Genomic DNA, 25,562 nt, shown 5'->3' with positions numbered 1-25,562 from the left:
ATCCCCTACATAATACACTTTCAATATGAAAGAGATAGCCAGTGAATATGTATGTTCCTGTATGCATGTTTTTGTGTGTGTTAACCTTGGTGTAGAGTTAGTGTGTTTTAGATGTTTCACTTATTTATATATAAAACAATAACTTTTTCTTTGTGGTTAATTTTAGTTTTTCTTACACCAATATTTACTTCTTTCCAAAATCAAATTTCTATGACAAAGTGTATTCTTCTCTAGAATTAATTTAAAATATATAGTAGGACATTTTATCTATCATTTATCTATTTATCTATCTAATCTTGTAAATGTACAATGCTATTCATTGCAGCATCATTCATAAAATATTGCACAATAGCCCTTAGAAGTGTCCTTTATGGAACACATCTAGGAATGGGAATATCAGCTATGCAGGAGGTCCAGGAAACCACCTGATCCTTTTAGCCTTTTTCTCAAATGGAATAAAATGTTTAATCTATGATGGTAAAGTCATCACTCAGGGCTTTCATCTTGATCTCTGTCTTCGCCTTTTTAAAGATATTAAATTTTACTACACGTAAAAATGTAAAATAGGAAAAAATGAGCAAAGTGCAAACATGCTTAACTAATTCATGTCCATCAGAACAAATGGGTTAAGAGTGCACCAAAGAAGCTGCTGAAAGGTAAACACTTACTGAATCCAAAGAAGAGAACAAAGAGGGCAAAACAGGGCTAGCCTAAGTGCAGGAGGCTGAATTAGGAGAACCTAAAAATTCACACTCACTAACACTCAGGGAGAGTACCTGGCCTAAAGCTCTCCCTTAATCAGATAGCAAAGCCCATATTCTACCATCAAGTTACTGCTGCTAAGTCGCTTCAGTTGTGTCCGACTCTGTGCAACCCCACAGATGGCAGCCCACCAGGCTCCCCCTGGTGGAGGATTCTCCAGGCAAGAACACTGGAGTGGGTTGCTCTTTCCTTCTCCAGGGAAAGTGGACAGTTACATGTAAATCAATGAAGCTAGAATTCATATCATATCACCATGCACAAAAATAAGCTCAAAATGGCTTAAAGACGTAAGCTTAAGACATGACACCCGAAGACTCCTAGATGAGAACACAGACAAGACATTCTCTGACATAGATCATACCAAATATATTCTTTGTCTCCCAAGGCAGATGAGAACACACACAAGACATTCTCTGACATAGATCATACCAAATATATTCTTAGTCTCCCAAGGCAATAGAAAAAAAAAAAAAATACACAAATGAGACCTAATCAAAGCTTTTTCACAGCAAAAGAATGAAAGAAAAGAAAGTTTAGTTGCTCAGTCATGTCCAACTGACTCTTTGTGACCCCATGGAGTCTCCTCTGTCCATGGGATTCTCCAGACAAGAGTACTGGAGTGGGTTGCCATTTCCTTCTCCAGAGGATCTTCCCAGCCCAGGGATCAAACCCGGGTCTCCCACATTGTAGGCAGACACTTTATTGTCTGAGCCACCAGGGAAGTCCTTTGCACAGCAAAGGAAATCATAAAAAAATAAAAATTAAAAAGACCACCTACAGAATGGGAGAAAATATCTGCAAACATAAATGGGCTTAATTTCCAAAATATACAAACAGTTCATAAAACTGAACAATAAAAAAACAAACAACCCAGTTGAAAAATCGGCAGGAAACCTAAAGAGACTGCTCCGAAGAAGAAATATAGACGGGCAAAAGGACATGAAAGGATGCTCAATGTCACTAATTATTAGAGAAATGCAAATCTGAAGTACAATGAGGTACTACCTCACACAGGTCAGAATGGCCATCATCAAAAAGTCTACAAATAACAAATGCTGGAGAGAGAGTGAAGAAAATGGAACCCTCTTACACTACTGGTGGGAATCTAAGTTGATGCAGCCACTATGGAAAACAGTATAGAGTTTCCTCAGAAAACTAGAGTTACCATATGATCCAGCAATCTCATGCCTGCACATATATTCAGGCAAAACTATAACTGAAAAAGATAACTCCATCCCTATGCTCACAGGAACACTATTCCTAATAATGCAGACATGGAGACAACCTAAATGTCCCCTGACAGATGAATGGATAAAGAAATGTGGTAAATATACAATGGAGTACTAGGAAGTGGTTAAAAAAAAAAAGCCACATAATAGCGCTTACAGCAACATGGATACAAACAGAGGCTACCAAACTAAGTGACGTAAGTCAGAAGTAGAATGGAAAATACCACATGATGTCACGTGTGACATCTAAAATACAACAGAACCTAGCTATGAAACAGAAAGAGTCACGGACACAGAGAGCAGACTGGTGGCTGCCAAGGAGGAGCAGTGTGGGAAAGGGGTGGTTTGGAAGTTTGGGATTAGAGACAGGAACCAGTATATGCTGTGCTGTTGTTTAGACACTATGTCGTGTCTTTGCGACCCCATGGACTGTAGCCCCCCAGGTTCCTCTGCCCATGGAACTTCCCAGGCAAGAATACTAGATTGGGCTGCCATTTCCTTCTCCAGGGGATGTTCCGGACCTAGGGATCGAACCTGCATCTCCTGCTTGGCAGGCAGATTCTTTACCACTGAGCCACATGGGAAGCCCAAACCAGTGTATATAGAATGGATAAGCAACAATTTCTTACTGTATAGTACAGGGAACTATAGTCTATCTATCTTTTCATAAATCATAATGGAAAAGAATGAAAAAGAATGTATGTATGTATAACTGTATCACTCTGCTATACCCCAGTCATTAACACAACACTAAGTCAGCTGTTGGAGAAGGCAGTGGCAGCCCACTCCAGCACTCTGGCCTGGAAAATCCCATGGATGGAGGAGCCTGGTAGGCTACAGTCCATGGGGTCTCAAAGAGTCAGACACGACTGAGTGACTTCACTTAATTCAACTATACTTCAATTTAAAATTTAATTTTTAAAAAACAAATGAATAGTTATCTTTGATAAATACACCATTATGTATCTGAAATTATACTCTGCCTCAGGAACTTAGGACACAAAAATTAACAAAATGTTTGTGCTGATTATCAGATCAGCAAAGAATATTCAATTAATTTAAAAAAATAAGTGGGTAAAAATGGGGGAGAAATAAGCACATAAGATATGGAGAAATATAAACTGATAAAAGTATGAAAGGCAGTCTGCCTGCACCTGTTAACAAGTTAATACTGCATCTTTTGACTCAGTTCTGGTTAGTAAGAGGAGGAATATTTGCATCTCACATCACACATTGAGGGCTAGCTCTTTTACAAAAAGAAAAGAACTCCTAAAAAATTGTTAACAAATGCCCAAGTTTCCCAGCAGAAAATGAGTAAATCATGTGAACAAGTGGTTCACACTAGAGAAGGAAAGCCAACAGTTCTTAAACACATTAAAAGACATCATACCCCTGGGAATTCCCTGACGGTCCAGTGGTTACAAATTGGCAAGCTCATTGCTGGGGCCCTGGGTTAGATTCCTGGTCAGAGAACTAAGATTCACAAGAAGCGTCGTTTGTGCAAAAAAAAAAAAAAAAAAAAAAGTAAGAAAGACATTTGACCTCCACCAGGCACATCCAAGTTAAAGTCACAATAAAATGGCTTTTCACCTAGTGAGTTAGCATGAATTCCTCAGTTTGAGATGTCTCAGCTAAAGGGAAATAGTCACTCTCATCTGCAGACAGTAGAGGCGGAAATGATTTAAGAAGCAGTGATCATTTGAGATTCTGAAGGTAGAGCCTGGGAATTTTCTGGTGTGAGACAGGGAGTAGCTGAGAGCTACTTCAGGTTTTTGGCAAGGGAATTTCCTGACATGGGGAGAATCGCAAGGAGCAGACCAAGAAGTGGAATCGTGTACATTTAAGTCTGAGAGACCTGCTGGGCACTCAAGCAGATGGTCAAGCTGACTTATAAATCAGACAACAATCCAAAGAGAAGCAACCTGTGAGATGGGAGGTGAACCAAGTGGATGAGGAGGGACGGAGAACTTCTCTCACCAGGATTACCTCGTGGTCTTCAAAAACAGAATTCTCAGGACTGAAAAAGATAAGAAATCTCAATGTTCCTATCTTCGTCTGTATTACTTTTCCTCTTCGACCTTAGGACACTTCTGTGCTCAATATCAAGTTCCACCTGTTTCCACAAATAGAGATCAAAATTTGCTGCTCCTGTATTAAAGCACTATAGATTTTTATTCTTCTCAGTCAAAAGCAGGTTTTTTAAAAAACTACTAAGACTTAACATGCTTCAAATGATTTCCCTTTTGGAAACTACAGACAGTATGTCCTTGTTTTCCTCCTTCAGTTTCATCCTGAGTCTCTCACTATTTAGAAATCCCTCCCCCCAACAATTTCATTCAGTGGCAATATCCACTGAGAGTAATAGGCAATGATACTAGAATTTCATCAGCTCAATTTCTTCTTCTATTTGATCTCTTCCCATAATTATCTTAATAACACAACTTCTAGGTTAGTTTTGTTGATCTTCATTTGTCTAGGTTCTAAAAGAAACATAAAAAGGGTGCCACTACCAATGAAGTATAAAGTTAAACAAACTAAAATATGCCATGAGTTACTAGTCTTATTTTTAGCTTTATCTTCTGAATTTACCTTTAATGAGATGTCTTTACTCATTTCTTGGCTTAGAGAAGCATGAGCACTGACAGAATTAAAAAATATAACTGATACGAGTTCATATCCCCACCCACCTCTGCATATAGAGTCTAAGATGGACATGTACTCCAAAGCTACATGGAGCCCCAGATGCGACAGATACTCCTGGATTAAGTTCAAAGCATTTATTTCTAAGGTCCTAATTCAGAAGGTTATAACAAGAACAAAAGCTAACCTTAAGAAATACCTCAACATAATAAAAGCTATATATGACAAACCCACAGCAAGCATCACCCTCAATGGTGAAAAATTGAAAGCATTTCCTCTGAAATCAGGAACAAGACAAGGATGCCCACTCTCACCACTACTATTCAACATAGTGTTGGAAGTTTTGGCCACAGCAATCAGAGCAGAAAAAGACATAAAAGGAATCCAGATAGGAAAAGAAGAAGTGAAACTCTCGCTGTTTGCAGATGACATGATCCTCTACATAGAAAACCCTAAAGACTCTTCCAGAAAATTACTAGAGCTAATCAATGAATATAGTAAAGTTGCAGGATATAAAATTAACACACAGAAATCCCTTGCATTCCTATACACTAACAATGAAAAAACAGAAAGAGAAATTAAGGAAACAATTCCATTCACCATTGCAACAAAAAGAATAAAATACTTAGGAGTATATCTACCTAAAGAAACAAAAGACCTATACATAGAAAACTATAAAACACTGATGAAAGAAATCAAAGAGGACACAAACAGATGGAGAAACATACCGTGCTCATGGATTGGAAGAATCAATATTGTCAAAATGGCTATTCTACCCAAAGCAATCTATAGATTCAATGCAATCCCTATCAAGCTACCAACGGTATTTTTCACAGAACTAGAACAAATAATTTCACAATTTGTATGGAAATACAAAAAACCTCGAATAGCCAAAGTAATCTTGAGAAAGAAGAATGGAACTGGAGGAATCAACCTGCCTGACTTCAGACTCTACTACAAAGCCACAGTCATCAAGACAGTATGGTACTGGCACAAAGACAGAAATATAGATCAATGGAATAGAATAGAAAGCCCAGAGATAAATCCACGAACCTATGGACACCTCATCTTTGACAAAGGAGGCAAGGATATACAATGGAAAAAAGACAATCTCTTTAACAAGTGGTGCTGGGAAAACTGGTCATCCACTTGTAAAAGAATGAAACTAGAACACTTTCTAACACCATACACAAAAATAAACTCAAAATGGATTAAAGATCTAAATGTAAGACCAGAAACTATAAAACTCCTAGAGGAGAACATAGGCAAAACACTCTCCGACATAAATCACAGCAAGATCTTCTATGACCCACCTCCCAGAATATTGGAAATAAAAGCAAAAATAAACAAATGGGACCTAATGAAAATTAAAAGCTTTTGCACAACAAAGGAAACTGTAAGTAAGGTGAAAAGACAGCCCTCAGATTGGGAGAAAATAATAACAAATGAGGAAACAGACAAAGGATTAATCTCAAAAATATACAAGCAACTCCTGAAGCTCAATTCCAGAAAAATAAATGACCCAATCAAAAAATGGGCCAAAGAACTAAACAGACATTTCTCCAAAGAAGACATACAGATGGCTAACAAACACATGAAAAGATGCTCAACATCACTCATCATCAGAGAAATGCAAATCAAAACCACAATGAGGTACCATTACACGCCAGTCAGGATGGCTGCTATCCAAAAGTCTACAAGCAATAAATGCTGGAGAGGGTGTGGAGAAAAGGGAACCCTCTTACACTGTTGGTGGGAATGCAAACTAGTACAGCCACTATGGAAAACAGTATGGAGATTTCTTAAAGAACTGGAAATAGAAGTGCCATATGACCCAGTAATACCACTTCTAGGCATACACACTGAGGAATCCAGATCTGAAAGAGACACGTGCACCCCAATGTTCATTGCAGCACTGTTTATAATAGCCAGGACATGGAAGCAACCTAGATGCCCATCAGCAGATGAATGGATAAGGAAGCTGTGGTACATATACACCATGGAATATTACTCAGCCGTTAAAAAGAATTCATTTGAATCAGTTCTAATGAGATGGATGAAACTGGAGCCCATTATACAGAGTGAAGTAAGCCAGAAAGATAAAGAACATTACAGTATACTAACACATATATACGGAATTTAGATAGATGGTGGTGATAACCCTATATGCAAAACAGAAAAAGAGACACAGAAGTACAGAACAGACTTTTGAACTCTGGGGGAGAACGTGAGGGTGGGATGTTTTGAAAGAACAGCATGTATATTATCTATGGTGAAACGGACCACCAGCCCAGGTGGGATACATGAGTCAGGTGCTCGGGCCTGGTGCACTGGGAGGACCCTGAGGAGTCGGGTGGGGAGGGAGGTGGGAGGGGGGATCGGGATGGGGAATACGTGTAACTATATGGCTGATTCATGTCAATGTATGACAAAACCCACTGAAATGTTGTAAAGTGATTGGCCTCCAACTAATAAAATAATATTAAAAAAAATAAAAAAAATAAAAATAAAAAAAATAAAAAAAAAAAAGAAAATCTACTACAGTGTGAAATGAAATATTACTGGGGTGGAGTGGAGAAAAAGCTACAGAAAGAATGAAGATGAGCCAAAGTGAAAACATCCAATTGTGGTTGTATCTGGTGCTCAGATATTGTAAAGACTATATTGCATCAGTTCAGTCGCTAGAAACCCCAAATTACAAGTAATAGGATACAGTTGGAAGACACTGAGGACCTGAGCAAGCTTGTAGTTTGTTGTTGCACTGTTTGTCCTCTAGGTGTAACAGTCAAATTCCTGTAGAGAGAATTTGTATGATTTAACTGACCATATCAATCTTTTTTTAAGATTCTTCATGTATGTGATACCATATGATATTTCTCTTTCTCTGTCTGAATTACTTCACTCAGTAGGGCAGCCTCAGGAACTCTGATCAATATTCTGCAACAACCTAATTGGGAAAAGAATTTGAAAAGAATAGATACAGTGTATGTATAACTGAATCACGTTGTTGTACATCTGAAATTAATGCAACATTGTTCATCAGTTGTCCTCCAATATAAAATAAAAAGTTAAAAAAAAAAAAAGCAAACAGATCTTACTAGTTCTATTCTGAATATTAAGTCGTTCCTCTGTGCCATACCTCAGAGAGGTCTCTATATAAACTTCTTTATAGTCATGGGATTTTTTTCCATAATGATTATTTATGTAAGTACTTTGACACACAGAAAACTCAATTTTTATATAGTTTGTTAATAACTGCATAACTGTTCTGTCAATATTATAATGATTTGTAAGTTCAACTATTTTCTTCAAGATTATTATCAGAATGTGTATTCTGAAATGCCAATTGAGTAGAAGGTCTTAAGGGTTCATTAAAAACTCATAAGTAGAGTGAAAAGTTATAATATCTTAATTTGGAAGACTCATTTCATTTATTTATTTTTCTAGTTATCTTAAAAAAAAAAAAAAGCATGAGGAAGAACGCCCACTAATTCATATTATCCAAAGGCAGCCCTGAAGTACTATCTCTGCCAATATGTGACCACATAAATAAAACCTGCCCTACTCCCTTCCCTTGTGATTTACTTTAAAAAAGAAAAACCATGTATGCAATCATGTGACTATCTAAGGTTAAAGCTTTGAGCTAGAGTTCTTGTATTAATAAGAGAATGAATTCAATTCTGTTAAATGCTGCTAGAGGAATAGCTGGTTAGTTGATGATTGGAGGATTTTTATCAAAATTTGTGTGTTTTACCTGGATAAAAATTTACTAGCACAAAATGTTCACAAACTACTTCTTTCTTTCACACTTTCCATTTAGTGATAGTTCCTGGATACATCACTGTTGCTTTAGGTCTGGAGTTTCTCATATGTATCAGTTGCAGTAGAGGGATGTATTCAGTTTTTCACACTATTTGAATGCAAAGGAACAGACACAAAGCAGAAATGCACTTCCAGAACTGCTGACAGGGCTTTGGGTCCAGTTAATTGCTAGTAAACAGAACTGTCTCTAATGCTCTTTTTAGTTCTGTGTTGGTGTCTGCCAGCAGTTTTCAACAGGGCTTTTAAAATTTCTTTATATCTGACTCCAGTTGATTGACAGGTAAATCATGAACTGGCAGTGTTTGAAGAACTGCACTAGATTTCCATAAAGCTGTGACTATTTCCTAAACCTTACAGGACAAGATCTAAATACTACATTTTCAGCTGTGATTCTCTAATGCCTGAAAATCACTACACTGAAATGCTAGTCAAATATTTTAGTGAGTTTATTCCTTATTTAATCCTTTGAAAAATGCATCCTATAAGTACAAATCTGATAGTAAAGCATGCTTATTGCAACATTTATTAGCATAGCTTTTAACTATGTACTTGTTTACATTTTTGTTTATCAATATAGGAATCTTGCCTCTATTGTGATTTGCATTCCAATTGATAACTAGTAATATTAAGAAATATGGGCTTTCCCAGTGGCTCAGCAGTAAAGAATATACCTGCAATGCAGTAGACACAGGAGATGTGGGTTCAATCCCTGGGTCAGGAAGATACCCCCTGGAGGAGGGCATGGCAATCCACTCTAGTATTGTTGCCAGGAAAATCCCATGGGCAGAGGAGCCTGGCAGGCTACAGTCCATGGGGTCACAGTGAGTTGGACATGACTGCAGAAAATAAGCATGCATGCACATTAAGAAACATATCTACAGAATATATTTTAAGTTTGCTCTCTAATTGATTATGTTATCAAAGTTACAAGTAAACCAGTTACTGCTAGTTTGGGGGAGTTAGTATAATTGTGATTTTCTATTGAGGGGACATGTAACATCTGTGTTTGAAATTTAAAGATCCCAAATTACAACGTACATTCTTTCTATCTCTCTCTTTTTTGTTTACCTCTGCTACCTTACTCTAATGAAAAAGGGAAGAAATTTTATTCATGTATAATTCTGTGAAATATAGGAATAGTGCTATTTATAGGAATGGAATAAAAACAGACTATATTATGTATTTTGACCGCAAATTATTTATTTTAACAGAGTAGACATCTTTCATCTGAGAGACAGTAATTAAAACCTTTTTCTCCCTAATATGCAAATCCTTTAAAAATTGTGAAAAAGAACACAGTGACAGGGTATAATCCAATGTGGATTGCAAAAGAAGTAAAATAAATTGAATGTGTGATACCAGAGTCTTTCTTTTATGCTACAGATTTCAGCATTCTGCAGCCAATCTTTTTGAAAAGCAACTTCAAATATTTCTTAAATGCAACTGTACTTTTTGTTTATCATCCTTTGTAAAAGTGTAATTTTTTAAAAAATTTTTCTTTGTAGTATCTAATATTTTCATAAGCTGATTTAACATGAAGTGGTTTTAGGTGTTGGTTGACACCACAGTTAATGAGTAGTTCTGTGAAGTCAAGAATCAACATTTTTTTATCCTGAAAATAACACAGACTCCTTAAAGACTTGACTTCTTATGGGAATAGTTTGTTTCATTTTAAATAACATTTCATATTTTATACATATGATTTAGGGCTCACTCTTGTGTTTTGGTTCTCTTATTGGGTTGAAGAGAAAATACTAACTCTCAGAGCTCAAACTACCTGCACATATGAAAATTAAAAGTGTAATACATAAAACATAAGGTGAAACACAAACTTCCTTAAAGATATAAATATCTGATCTAGGCAGATATGCAAAGTTACTCCGTGATTTAGGACTTCAGTAGTTAATATGTGAAGGTCTCAAGATCATCATATCTAAATAGGAGGTTTCGAAGTAATGATCTTAAAGGACTTTGTAGCCTAAAGATTTTCTTAGCCAGTAAAAACATATATTGTCTTTGTAAATGATATAATTATTCCACATGCATATAGCAATGTTGGACAATAATGTACACTTGTTTATCTCATTGTTCTATTGAAATGATGTCTGTTTTACAATGCTACTTTACAATCATTAATTTAAAAATCAGCAACAAAGAAAAGAGTAACAAATTAGCTATATGACAGTGACAGAAAAAGTTATGTATGCTGGAAAATAAAGGCTCTTAGTCATGCCTTGGAAAAATTCATTTTGATTTGTAAATCAAACTAAATAATACTTATGCAATAGCTTAAGTTGATCAAGTTATCTATCCAAATAGAATATTGAAATTTGATGACTATATGCTGCTGCTAGTAAAACAGATAAAATATCAGAGTAGACTTAGCCAACTGCGGAAAAATGGAAAGTTATACAGTTCTGCAAACAGAAATTCTTTCCTATGGGTTCTATATCATATTATGATATACAACTTAAACTGATGTAATGTTATAAGTGGTTTATATCTCAATAAAATTGGAAACAAAATTGTGGAGAACTTACTATACCTTAAAAAGTTTCCAATTATTTGGCACTTCACAGACTTAGAAAAAATATATAAAACATATAAAAAATATATAAAATATAAAAAACAAACACAGAACTAAAGAGTAAGATATCCCATGTATATATGGGAGATATATATATATATTACAGATGATTATTAAACAATGTTTAAAATGATATTGAAACAATGTCCCTCAGTTTGGAAAATAGTTAAGTTTTTATCTATGTTTTCTCATATATACAAAAAATTAAGATAAATGAAATATTTTGACAGAAGAATACATATACATGTATACACACACAGATGTATAAACATGTGTATATTTGCATGCTAAGTCACTTCAGCTGTGTTGGACTCTTTGCAACTCTATGAACTGTAGCCATAAAGCAAATCATCAATTGAATTAACCATATGGAAATTAAATCAATTTTAGGTGGCAAAGGCAATATGAGCATTTTGAAAATACAATGTTCTGAAAAATAAGAAAGACTAGATGTGTTTATTTGAATAAATAATAGACTAGAACATAGTAATATAAATATTTGTGTCAAAGCTATAAGGAAAGAGGTAACGTCTTTTGTGGCTGAGATGGTAAAGCGTCTGCCTATAATGAGGGAGACTGGGGTTCAGTTCCTGGGTCTGGAAGATCTCCTAGAGAAGGAAATGGCAACCCACTCTAGTACTCTTGCCTGGAGAATCCCATGGGTGGAGGGACCTGGTAGGCTACAGTCCACGGGGTTGCAAAGAGTCAGATATGAAACTGAGTGACTTCACTTTCTATAAGGAAAGAGTCAGTAACACAGGGGAAAAAATAAATAACACACAGGGAGCAAAATTATGAACTGTCATTAACTATGGACTTGAGTCAGTTAACATAAGAGTATGACAAACTGTTCATAAACTAAATGAGCACATTAAATGCATTAAGCATCTCAAGTAATATCTAAAATTCAAATTAAAATATTTGTGTAATACCATTGAGCTAAGTCAATTAAAAATACATATATAATTGTTAATTGGCAAGATTATGGGAAAGCACTCATTCCCTACACAATTGTTGGATATTTAAACTGGAATAGTTCTTCGAGATGATCTTTTACTAATAAATATAAAATTTATGCTATTTGACCTGCGAATTACATTTCTTCTATTTATTAGAAACACTGGCACCAGAATACAAATTTATTTGCTCAAGGACATCTATTGTGATGTTTTATGTAATAGAGAAAATTTGGAACAGAATAATGACCAGTATTAGAGAAAATTTTAAAGAATATTCTACTTTACTTGAAAGGAAAATGATAGATCTATTTTTCAAATAGGAAAAGAGTTTCAAAGCATAATTCCACTTAGGTGAAATTGAAATGCAGAGAAAAAATGCAAACATGTGGTATATAGAGAAATATCTAGCAAGAGTACTTGCACACTTGAATAGTGCTCTCTGAGGTGTATCATGGTATTAGTTGAGAAGCTGGCTGAGTCACTTTAACTTTGGCATCCTTAAATTTTGGTACTATTTGCACATTTTAACAGTAATAATCATATATTAATTTTTCAAAAACATTCTTCCTTTTATGGATTTAGGTATTACTGGATTATGACATTACTTATTTTGAGTTTTAATATGCACTAGGATGTATTATGAATGATATTTAATATTTTTCTATAAATAACTGTAAAATAATATATTAACATAGAATCTGTTTAGTTGCCCAATGCAGCCTTTCTTTCTTCATGCTCATCACAGTGGAATAACTTGGCATGTGTGTATTTTGACGAACTAGAATTTTGAGAGAACAAAAGATTTCTTAAACTGTGGTACAAATTGCATGATTATTTTCCATGAATAACAAAACATCTGCAGAATAACATGACTAATGTCTGCAGAATAATGCAAATAAAATGTCTATGGGATAAAAGATCCATTACTGGAACAGGAAACAGAATATTATATTCTACTCTTATCTCGATAAAAATTAGCTATATGACTAGAAATGAAGGTTTAACCTCTCCAGGTCTCCATTTGGTAATTATCTAATAAAAGGAAGGACTATGTAATACCTGCATTCTATTCAGCCCTTGTTTTATATTTTTTAAATTCTTTTTTCTAAAAGCCAAGTTAGACACTTGACAACCTCCTAAAAATTGCAGTCATATTTTTTTCATAGGGAGTGAAAAATAGTTTAAAACTCTAAAAAGGATTACTAAGTTCCTAAAAGTGCAAACACTGAATCAGGAGGTAGGCATATTTTAAATTAAATTTTAGTGCCAAATCATCCTCAAACTGTATATATCAAGCTCTAATAGGTACATTATATGAAAACAACCTCACCCTCTTATCTTTGGTATCACTGAAAATATAGCATTTTTAAAAAGTTATGACAATATGAATGTAGTATCTATTTTTTGCTATTGGATTTTTAGAGCCAAATTGAATTATTTAAAATTCTAACTTTATCACTTTATTGCTGTGATATTAAGCAATTAGAATATTAGACAAAAACCTCTCTTGGCTAGATTAATAAATATGTAAAGAGGCGATTATGAGAACTGATTAGATAATTCACATAAACAATATAGTCTTTGACAGGGAGTATCTGTGGTATTTTGCCACAGCAGCGCAGCAGGTAGGGATTAAAAGTGGTTGACGCACAGTTTGGGAAAAAGAAACTAGAGACAGAATTAAAGTTGTGAAGATGGGACTGGGGCACTCAAGACCTCTTGGATCAAGAGCCCTGTTGCTCAGAGCCACATCACTTTTATTTAGTGTCTTGGAAAGCAGAAAGTATCTGTTGTGCTACAATGAAATCAGCCTTCTGTGTCCCCGGTCACCTCTCCCATTTTACTGATTATTTTAAACTGTCTTTGTTATTTTCTTGTACAAGGGCTATCACCCAGCTGGAAGTCATAGACCCACACATGCTTTGGGAGAACATCTCACTGCCCAAGCAGTGTTCTGAACTTGCGCTGACCCGGCGTTTTAAGGTCCACACTGTTTTTCCTTAGCTTAGCAGGGTAGGCCAACCCAACTAATCAACCCAATGTACTTTTATTTGGATTATGCTGTATTGCTATATTTTGCTTTTATTCTTTTCCCATGGTGATTTTCTCATGACTTAGCCAGAGCAACAGGCGGCTGACTATTAACCCCTGCAGTATTTATTATTATTACTTTTAGTTTCTTTATTTAATATGGCCTTATGTGCACTTAAGATTATAAATATATTCACAAAGAAAAATAATTTCTTTGTATTCTAAAATACTTCCGTAGTCATTTAGAATCGATTCTTTATGTAGTATGAGGTAAAGAAAGAAAGTGAAGGTGAAGTCGCTCAGGCGTGTGCAACTCTGCGAGCTCATGGACTGTAGCCCGTCAAGCTCCGCTGTCCATGGGACTCTCCAGGCAAGAATACTGGAGTGGGTTGTCATTTCCTTCTCCAAGTATGAGGTAAGGATTCTTTAATTTTTTTCCCCAAATGAATGATTTAATAATACATGGAATGTGTTACATCCTCCATCTTTTCCTGAGTTGTGTCAATTTTCACTGTTAATATTCCCTAATAAATTCCTATAGCTAAATGGATCAGTTTTCAATTTATATAGATAAAAGAAAATAAACCATTGTCCTTGCGAAAAATAAGAATTTAATTGCAATTCTAGTCTGCTTATCTGCTTATACCTTTAGTCTCAGGCTTTGATGGGTAAACCATATGGTGAGGCTTAAGTTATTCCATTTTAACAACATTGAAATATTAACCTTTAGCTTTATTCACTGAAAATTTTTCAACCATAATTTTCATAAAAGTAAAGTTAAGTTAAGCATAGACACCTGAATTATATTAATATCATGACGGTTTTCAAGGGCAGCAAAATTTTTAAAAATGATCCTAAATATACACCAAGATTTGTAATGATGTGTTGAGTTTGTGAAACACTCTATACTTTCTCCCCCTTATTATTGAGTTAAGTATTAGGGAAAATATAATAAGTTATTTAACCTTGTCTGCATAAAATTTTGCTAAACAAGTTCAGTCAGCCAACTCTTAAAATTAACTTTCATATTTCATGGAATACTGTTTTCTATAGGGAGTAGTTTAAAAATAGGAAATAAGGATCAGTATTATCTGATTAAAAAAAAAAGATACAAACTCATGCATTCGGTTTTCCCACTTGTTGGAAATCAAAGCACAGAAATCTATAACCTTCATGGTAAATAATCAAGTAAACTATATTACCCAGTTTAGAGCCTGATGGGGTCAAGTCCTCATTCCTTTCTTCCTGAAGTAGTGAAAGAAATTAGTCTTCTTGAATGAATGGTTTCCAACATTTTGAGACTTGGTTTTCATGCTATTCTACTTGTCTAGATGTAGTAATCTAAACTCACAATATCATAAGGAACATTCAAGTGATAACTATGTGACAAGTAGTAGGAGAGTGCTTATAACTCAAGAATTCTAATGTTTGAATTAAAATCTGATGATCTACCCTTTATGAGCTATGTGATATTAAGAAAATTGTTTAATTTCCATGGACCTCAGTTACTTGATCTAAATAAGTCAGAAATAATATAAGCACATGTATGTTTTTGTGTGTGGAATGAATGATTTAATGCATGTAAATTTCTTTGAAGAGTTTCTGGCATATAATAAAATTTCAACAAATAAAAAGTTACTTCTTATTGTCATTCTATACTAGCAGATTTTAGTTCCTTTTTCAAAAAGAAGCATTGACATTGATTATTTTATTCCAGCTGTATATATGATTTGTTAAAATATTTTTAAGTCCATATCCTACCTAATTAATGTGAGATTTTTGCTTGTATTAAATCAACTTTATATTATAGGGCAGTTTGAAATTCACAGCAAAAATTTGGTATATGATACAAAGATGTCTCTCATATGTTCTGCCCCAACTCAAGTATCACCTTCACCATTATCAATATCCCTCACTAGAGTGGTACATTTGTTACAACCAATGAACTTGCATGATCATAATCACCCACAGTCCATAGTTTATATTAAGAATCCCTCTTGGTGCTGTAATTCCATGGCTTTGAACAAATGTAATTTGTAGTTTCAAACAGAGTAGTTTCTGTGCTGCATCTGTTCATCTCTATTTCACTCTCAACCTCTAGCAACCAATAATTTTTTACATTTCCATAGTTTTGACTTTTCCAAAATATCATATAGTTGGAATTATATAGCATTTAGTTTTTAGGATTGGTTTCTTTCACTTAGGAATGTGCATTTGAGTTTCCTCCATGTCTTGTCATGACTTGATAGCACATTTCTTGTTAGTATTGAATAGTCTATTGTCTAAATATATATTAACGTGTTTATCCATTCCTATCCTGAAGGACAACTTGGTCATTTCTAAGTTTTGACAATCTTGAGTAAAATTGCTATAAAATATCTGTATGCAAGTTTTTAACTCCTTTGGGTAAATACCAAGGATTGCAATTGCTCAATTATTTTGTAAGAGTGTGCTTATTAAAAAAGTGTGCTATTAAAAAAATTGCCCAGTGTTTTCCACAGTGGCTGTACCATTTTTCATTATCACTGACAGTGAATGAAAATTCTCATTGCTTTATATTGTCACCATTACTTAATGGTATGAGTATTCTGGATTCTACCTATGCTGCTGCTGCTGCTAAGTCGCTTCAGTCGTGTCCGACTCCATGCGACCCCATAGACGGCAGCCCACCAGGCTCCTCCATCCCTGGGATTCTCCAGGCAAGAATACTGGAGTGGGCTGCCATAGGTGCTATTTCCTTTTTGACTTTAGGGGGTTTTCTTTTTCCCCAGAAACTTAATAGTATCTTAAATGTAGATTAAATAAACTTAATAGTAGATTAAACTTAACTCAACTATTTGGCTATGCATTTTAATGTCTTATTTCAAGTAAGGTACATATGGAACAGAAAATATAATCTTGGCAAGTTACCCTATAGAAATCCTAGAACTATAAAATTGGGCCATTTATCTGTTTTCTCTCAAATCTATTTCATTTGAGGAAAAAAAAAAAAGGCTCTTCTTGCTCATTCCAGACCACTACTCAAACTCTTTCTGGAAAAAGATGTATTTGCATATAATTTATTACTTATAATAATCTGAATTAAATTTATATATGTTTAAATATACACACATATAAATGCAGTTAAGTAATACATGTATTTACATATATAAAAGCATATATATATGTATATCTCTAAATGGGTATTTGGGTGTATATGTGTGTGTACACCTTTGTTGTATAAACTATATGACTATACTAGTTTGACTCTCGGGTTATGTTCTTTCAAATTGGCTCTCTCCCACTGCTTTACCTAATATTTAACCTATCTAACCTACTCCTTAAGTATGTTTTTCTGAGATTTTGATATGTTACATTATGGCCAATTATTTTTATGTCATTTCTAAGAGATATTTCTAAGAGACATTTGTTCTCCAATTCAGCCACCTATTTTCAAAAGACTATATAGTTTTTCATCAATCAAAAAGAGTTTAGACCTGATCATTAGTCTCCAATTTGGATTCCTCCAGTTTAAATATTTTACTAACACAATTATTTTACTTATTCATACAGCAGTAAATTATCATAATCTCCACAGCCTTTAACTCATACTTGATTAAAATTGTAACTGAAGGAGCCACATATTTCAATGGCACTTAATGAAAAATGATTTTTTAAAAAGTGTTTATTTGTTTTCATTTGAGCTCCACTGGTATCTGCATGGCTTTTCTCACTAGATTATAGTGAGAATATGGTTCTAAATATATGGTTCTATAAATATATGGAACTATTACTATAGTTCCTACTATAATAGTAGGAACTAATACTATTCCCAAATAGTAGGAACCATATCATATTCACTGCAACACCTTGTGTACAGTAAGTACTCTAAATGTTGATCATGTTGAAGCTGAATACACAGACTCCTTAAGAACAAAATACAATGGGCTAAATATCTATAAAATGTTATTATATAGTATAATAACATATTTTATATATTATATTGTTATGTGCTTTTTGTGTGTGCTTAGTTGCTCAGTCATTTCCAAATCTTTGCAAACCCTTAAACAGTAGCCTGCCAGGCTCCTCTGTCCATGGGATTCTCTAGGCAAGAATACTGGGGTGGGGTGCCATTTCCTATTCCAGGGGCTCTTCCTGACACAGAGATCAAACCAGCATCTCTTGCATCTCCTGCTTTGGCAGACAGATTCTTTACCACTGTGCCACCTGGAAAACCAATTATATAAATATATATGATTAATAATAGTATTTTTATTGTATTATTATTGCTTTATTATACAATGAAAACTTTAAAATGTCATTCTTTTACATGTGGTTGACCAGATTTCCCAGCACCATTTGTTGAAGAGACTGTCTTTCCTCTATTGTATATTTTTGCCTCCTTTCTCAAAGATAAGATGTCCATAGGTGTGTGGATTTATCTCTGGACTTTCTATTGTGTACCATTGATCTATATTTCTGTCTTTGTGCTAGTAACATACTGTCTGGATGACTGTAGCTTTGCAATATAGTCTGAAGTCAGAAAGTGTGATTCCTCCAGTTCCATTTTTCTTTCTCAAGATTGTTTAGGCTATTTGAAGCTTTTTGTGTTTCCATACAAATTGTGAAAGTATTTGTTCCAGTTCTGTGAAAAACATGTTGGTAGGTTGATAGGGATTTCATTGAATCCATAGGTTGTTTTGGGTTCAGTTCAGCTCAGTTCAGTCACTCAGTCATGTCCAGCTCTTTGTGATCCCATGGACTGCAGCATGCCATGCTTCCCTGTCTTTCACCAACTCCTGGAGTTGCTCAAACTCATGTCCATCGAATCTGTGATGCTATCCAACCATCTCATCCTCTGTTGTTTCCTTCTCCTCACACCGTCAGTCTTTCCCAGCATCAGGGTCTTTTCCAATAAGCCAGTTCTTTGCATCAAGTGGTCAAAGTATTAGAGTTTCAGCTTCAGCATCAGTCTTTCCAATTAATATTCAGGACTGATTTCCTTTAGGATGGACTGGTTTGATCTCCTTGCAGTCTAAGGGACTCCCAAGAGTCTTCTCCAAAACCACAATTCAAAAGTATCAATTCTTTGGCACTTAGCTTTCTTTATGGTCCAACTTTCACATCCATACATGACTACTGGAAAAACCATAGCTTTTACTAGATGGACCTTTGTCAGCAAAATAATGTCTCTGTTTTTCAATATGCTGTCTAGGTTTGTCATAGCATTTCTTCCAAGGAGCAAGTGTCTTTTAATTTAATGGCTGCAGACACCATCTGCAGTGATTCTGGAGCCCAAGAAAATAATGTCTGTCTCTGTTTCCTTTGTTTTCCTATCTACTTGTCATGAAATGATGGGACTGGATGCCACGATCTTAGTTTTTGAATGTGAGTTTTAAGCTAGCTTTTTCATTCTCCTTGTTCACTTTCATCAGGAGGCTTTTTGGTTTTTCTTCACTTTCTGCCTTAAGGGTGGTGTCCTCTGCATATATGACACTTCTCCCGGCAGTCTTGATTCTAGCATGTGCTTCGTCCAGCTCAGCGTTTCTCATGATGTACTCTGCACATAAGTTAAATAAATAAGCAGCGTGACAATATGCAGCCTTGGCGTACTCCTTTCCCAATGTGGAACCAGTCTGTTATTCCATGTCTTGTTCTAACTGTTGCTTCTTGACCTGCATGCAGATTTCTCAGGAGGCAGTAAGGTGGCCTGGAATTCCCATCTATTTAAGAATTTTTCACAGTTTGTTTTGATCCACACAGTCAAAGGCTTTGACATGGTCAATAAAGCAGAAGTAGATGTTTTTTCTGGAACTCTTGCTTTTTCTATGATCCAACAGATGTTGGCAACTTGGTGTCTGGATCCTCTGCCTTTTCTAAGTTCAGCTTGAAAGCCCTCCCCCCACCAACACACACACACTCTTTTTTTCTTTGTCTCTCTGGCATTCCCATGGTTTGTTTTGCTATGTCACATTAGCCCCCACAGATCATCCTCAGGGCATTCAAGCCAAGTCCTTACCCTAAGGACCAAGAATTCAGCCCGCCCCTCTGTGCCCAGCCCCCACTCCCTCCTGGTAGATGCCAGCATCTGAGTTGCTTCTCCACTGGTAATTGCAGTTAGGTGCATATTCTGTGTGGGGTGTGTGTGTGTGTGTGTGTGTGTGTGTGTTTTCTGTTAGGTTATGTTGCTCTCTGAGATTCCAAAGCTCCCCACTGACCCACCATGAGAGGGACTCCTATTGTATGGAAAGTTCTCCTCCTTCACAACTCCCTTCCCAGAATGGGTCCATCCCTAAATCCTTTATCTCTCTTTTCATCTTGTATATTTTGTTCTACCTCCTTTTGAAGACATTGGATTGTCTTTCTGATTGTCTGGTGTCCTCCGCCAGTGTCCAGAAGTTATTTTGTGGATGTTTCTCCACATTCATATGATCTTTTGGTGAATTTGTGGGGGAGAGAAAATGGTCTCCCCATCCTAATCTTCCACCATCTTGGGACCACGCCCTCAAATTTCTTAGACGTTAGAATAATCACACTAGGACATTTAAATTATGATTAATTTAGTGAGAAATAAAATGGCAAAAATGAACAACTTATATGAGAAATTTAGGAATTTCTAAAAATGATGCAAAATTTAAGAAAGGAAATGCAAGAAATACTTTTTTTAATGATGTTGGGCAAAAAGTCCTCAGTGGACACGTTAGTAGACTCAACAATGCTGAAGATTCAATGGTTCAACCTATGTGCAATTGGAGTCTCAGATAAGAACAAAGGAGAAGCAAAGGAATTATTTGACAAGACATTTGTCAATGATTTCCCTCAAATAATAAATGATGGCAAAGCACATATTCAAGAATCTCAGTTCACCTCAAGCAGGATAAATATAAAATAAAACATAGCTATATACATCATATTTAAAGTATTGTTAATGAAAAATAAAAAAAATTATTGAAGGGAGCCAGAGAATAAGACACCTTATCTGGAGAGTACAATAATGAAAATCATTGCATATTTCTTGTCAGAGCTCTGAAAGTAAGAAGATGATAGTGTGATATCTTTGAAGTACAGAAAGAAAATAAATAAATAAATAAAACCCTGTCAAAATAGACTTCTATGCACAGTAAGAATATCTTTTGAAAACAAAGTGGATAAGGACATTTCTAAAGACACAAAAGTTTAGCGAATTCACTTCCAGCAGACTTGTGCTACAAAAAGTGATAAAAGGATGTTCTTAAAGCAAGCTATATGATGCCAGAGAAAACTTGAATCTGTATAAATAACTGAAAATTTGTGGTAATGGTAAAAATGGAGGTGAATATATAAAATGTTTTTCTATTCATCTTAATTCCTAGAAATGTAACTTAATGTTTAAAGCAAAAATTAGTAACAATTTGCTATGGGTTTATAACATATATAAAAATTGTAAGGCTTTGGTACTATATGCAAACTGGTCTAATATTACCTAAAGTCAGGTAATGATAAATTAAAGATATAAATTATTAACCCTAGAGCACTTCAAATTATAAAATAGATTATAACAAGTAAGTCAGAGGAGAAGATAAAATGGAATAAAATGAGCATAATCATATAGCAAACAAACATTGTCAGAGGGAACAAATAGAAAACAACTAAATATCATGGTTGATACAAATATGATTATACATGTTGTTGCATTAAAGCAGATACCAAACATCCCCAATTAAAGTGAAGATATTACAAAATTTTTAAATAGCAAGACTAACTGTGTTTAAAAATCTACCCATTCCAGTATTCTGGCCTAGAGAATTCCATGGATTATATAATCCACGGGGTCACAAATGGTCAGACACAACTGAACGACTTTCACTCACTTGATCATACTATCACTAAGTTAAAAAAGATGAATTTATATATATATTTTTTTCCATTTATTTTTATTAGTTGGAGGCTAATTACTTTACAATATTGTAGTGGTTTTTGTCATACATTGACATGAATCAGCCAGGGATTTACATGTATTCCCCATCCCGATCCCCCCTCCCACCTCCCTCTCTACTCGATCCCTCTGGGTCTTCCCAGTGCATCAGCCCCGAGCACTTGTCTCATGCATCCAACCTGGGCTGGTGATCTGTTTCACCCTTGATAATATGCATGTTTAGATGCTGTTCTCTTGAAACATCCCATCCTCGCCTTCTCCCACAGATTCTAAAAGTCTGTTCTTTACATCTGTGTCTCTTTTTCTGTTTTGCATATAGCGTTATTATTACCATCTTTTTAAATTCCATATATATGCATTAGTATACTGTATTGGTCTTCTTCATCTTTCTGGCTTATTTCACTGTATAATAGGCTCCAGTTTCATCCATCTCATTAGAACTGATTCAAATGAATTCTTTTTAACGACTGAGTAATATTCCATGGTGTATATGTACCACAGCTTCCTTATCCATTCGTCTGCTGATGGGTATCTAGGTTGCTTCCATGTCCTGGCTATTATAAACAGTGCTGCGATGAACATTGGGGTGCACGTGTCTCTTTCAGATCTGGATTCCTCAGTGTGTATGCCCAGAAGTGGTATTGCTGGGTCATATGGCAGCTCTATTTCCAGTTTTTTAAGGAATCTCCACACTGTTCTCCACAGCGGCTGTACTAGTACACAGTCATCAAGTCAGTATGGTACTGGCACAAAGACAGAAATATAGATCAATGAAACAGAATAGAAAGCCCAGAGATAAATCCACGAACCTATGGACACCTTATCTTCAACAAAGGAGGCAAGGATATATAATGGAAAAAAGGCAACCTCTTTAATATGTGGTGCTGGGAAAACTGGTCAACCACTTGTAAAAGAATGAAACTAGAACACTTTCTAACACCATACACAAAAATAAACTCAAAATGGATTAAAGATCTAAATGTAAGACCAGAAACTATAAAACTCCTAGAGGAGAACATAGGCAAAACACTCGCTGACATAAATCACAGCAAGATCTTCTATGACCCACCTCCCAGAATATTGGAAATAAAAGCAAAAATAAACAAACAGGACTTAATGAAACTTGAAAACTTTCACACCACAAAGGAAACTATAAGCAAGGTGAAAAGACAGCCCTCAGATTGGGAGAAAATAATAGCAAATGAAGCAACAGGCAAAGGATTAATCTTAAAAATATACAAGCAGCTCGTGCAGCTCAATTCCAGAAAAATAAATGACCCAATCAAAAATGGGCCAAAGAACTAAACAGACCTTTCTCCAAAGAAGACATACAGATGGCTAACAAACACATAGTTTGTTTGTTGTTTGTTTGTTGAAAAGATGTTCAACATCACTCATTATCAGAGAAATGCGAATCAAAACCACAACGAGGTACCATTACACGCTAGTCAGGATGGCTGCTATCCAAAAATCTACAAGCAATGAATGCTGGAGAGGGTGTGGAGAAAAGGGAACCCTCTTACACTGCTGGTGGGAATGCAAACTAGAACTTATATATTATTATTAGGTAAAGTAATTTGAAGAAAATAATATGATCAGGGATTAAAAACAAACATCATATAAATTTATCATTTCATCAGAGATTTAAAGGAAAAAAATGATAGAAATAGACTAATATAAGTTATATTTGGAGACTACCACACTCTTCTCTGTATAATAAATGTGACAAATAGAGATAATATCAGGGAAACATATGAAATGCCTAAAGAAAACTGTCAGGTAACATGATTCAAATTCTATTTATGCAATACTCTATTAAATAGCATAGACTACCTATTCTTTTTAAGTAGACATAGAACCTTTACCCAGATAAACCCCATTATGTATCATAGAAAAACCATCAGCAAACTTAAAAGAATTAAAATAATAAAATCTTGTTCTCTATAGAAAGAATTAGACTAAAAATTAAGAAAAGGTAATGTCCAGACAGTTGAAAGCAAAACATTATAATCTTAAACTCTCTCGACTCAAATAGGAAATCACAATGAAATTTGAAAATATTTTGATGTGAATTAAAGCTGGAACACAGTGTATAAAAAAGGATAAGCTGTGGATGAAGGCTTGTTTAGAAAAAAATTAATAGCACCAATAACAAAGTCTCAAACCAACACTCTTAACTTCTAGCTAAGAGGGCCTGACTCACAGTCTGTAAGAGATCATATAGCCACTCAAAGAATGTTAGAGATGAAATTGGTGGACACAAATGAAAACTAAATAATATCAAACTTCTTACACTAACCACTAGAAATTTCTTCAATGACAAAATATTAAAAAATAAGAGATTACCTGGAGTTAGGAAATATATTTATAATGTTTTCTTCCTTGCATAGACTTGATCAAATGAAAATAAATGTTGATTATAAATCCACATTATAAACTGAACACTTCAATTTTACCTATCTATTTTGTTTCAATTTCTTTCTTTTTAATTTATTATAAAAATTGCCACTATTTTAATGAACTCTTTTCAAAAGTATTTCTTTCTTTCCTTGACTCTTTTCTTTCCCTATCAGGAAAATTTTTTGAAGAACACAACTATCTATGTTTCCTGTCTTGGCCTGAAATAGCAAAATTTTGCATGAGGGGCAGTGAAAGAAAAATGAGACACATTAAGAGGCTATCATGATCTTCCAGGCAAGAAATAGAGGCACCTGGACTAGAAAAATCAAAGTAGCAGTCATTCTATGTGGTCAGACTCTGAACATAATTTGAAAATTAGTCTCTTTGATAAAGGACTGGATGTGAATAAAAGGGAAGCACAGAAATAAGTAATGACATCATGGTTTTGTGTGTTGGCAACTTAATGAAAATTGGTACCAATTCTAGAAATGGGAATGCCTGTGGAAGAAATTTGTGGTTAAAGGGATGGATGTAGAAATCAGTTAAATCTGTTTGGAACTTATTTAGTTTCCTAAGACTATTATACATCAAAATCAGACTAATAGAGAGTTGGTATATAAGTGAAACTAAATACCTGGATAAGTATTTTACACACTATACGCCTAAAAATCTCACTCAGGGTAGTGTAAGTGTAAGTTTAATTTCTTAAAATTCTAGAATATATTTTGTTTGTTTGTTTTGATGTTTTGCTTTTACCTTAGAGGAATTTTTGTCCATTTTGTTATGCAGTAGAGTTTAACATACCAAGAAAAGTATACCCTGGCATACATTGTTCAGTGCAACTTCTCTAGGATTGATGTCAATAAACTGAACAACATTATAAAAAAATAAAAAACTTTAATATGCTCTTTGTCATGCCCATTCTCTTTTCCACTGATAATTTTAGAATTTTACAATATTTTTTCTTAATTTATTTGAACAATTTTAGGACATAATATTCACTTTGGTTATTCTTTGCATTTTACCACTAGTGCATGCTGAGTTCAAAATCACTTTTTACTTAAGAAGCAAATGAGGGGAGACCATAAAGTTATTTTTCTACTTTCCTTTTAAAGAAAATTTTCATCATGCAAGGATGAGGAGCATAAATAATTTTCTGTAAGTTTTGGTGGTTTAAGATTATCCAAAATCTCTGAATTCTAAGTTATATCATTGTTCTTATTGTTCAGATGCTATTT

The sequence above is a fragment of the Muntiacus reevesi genome, chromosome 3 (assembly GCF_963930625.1).
Source record: "Muntiacus reevesi chromosome 3, mMunRee1.1, whole genome shotgun sequence".
NCBI lineage: Eukaryota > Metazoa > Chordata > Mammalia > Artiodactyla > Cervidae > Muntiacus > Muntiacus reevesi.
This window is presented reverse-complemented; position numbering follows the sequence as displayed.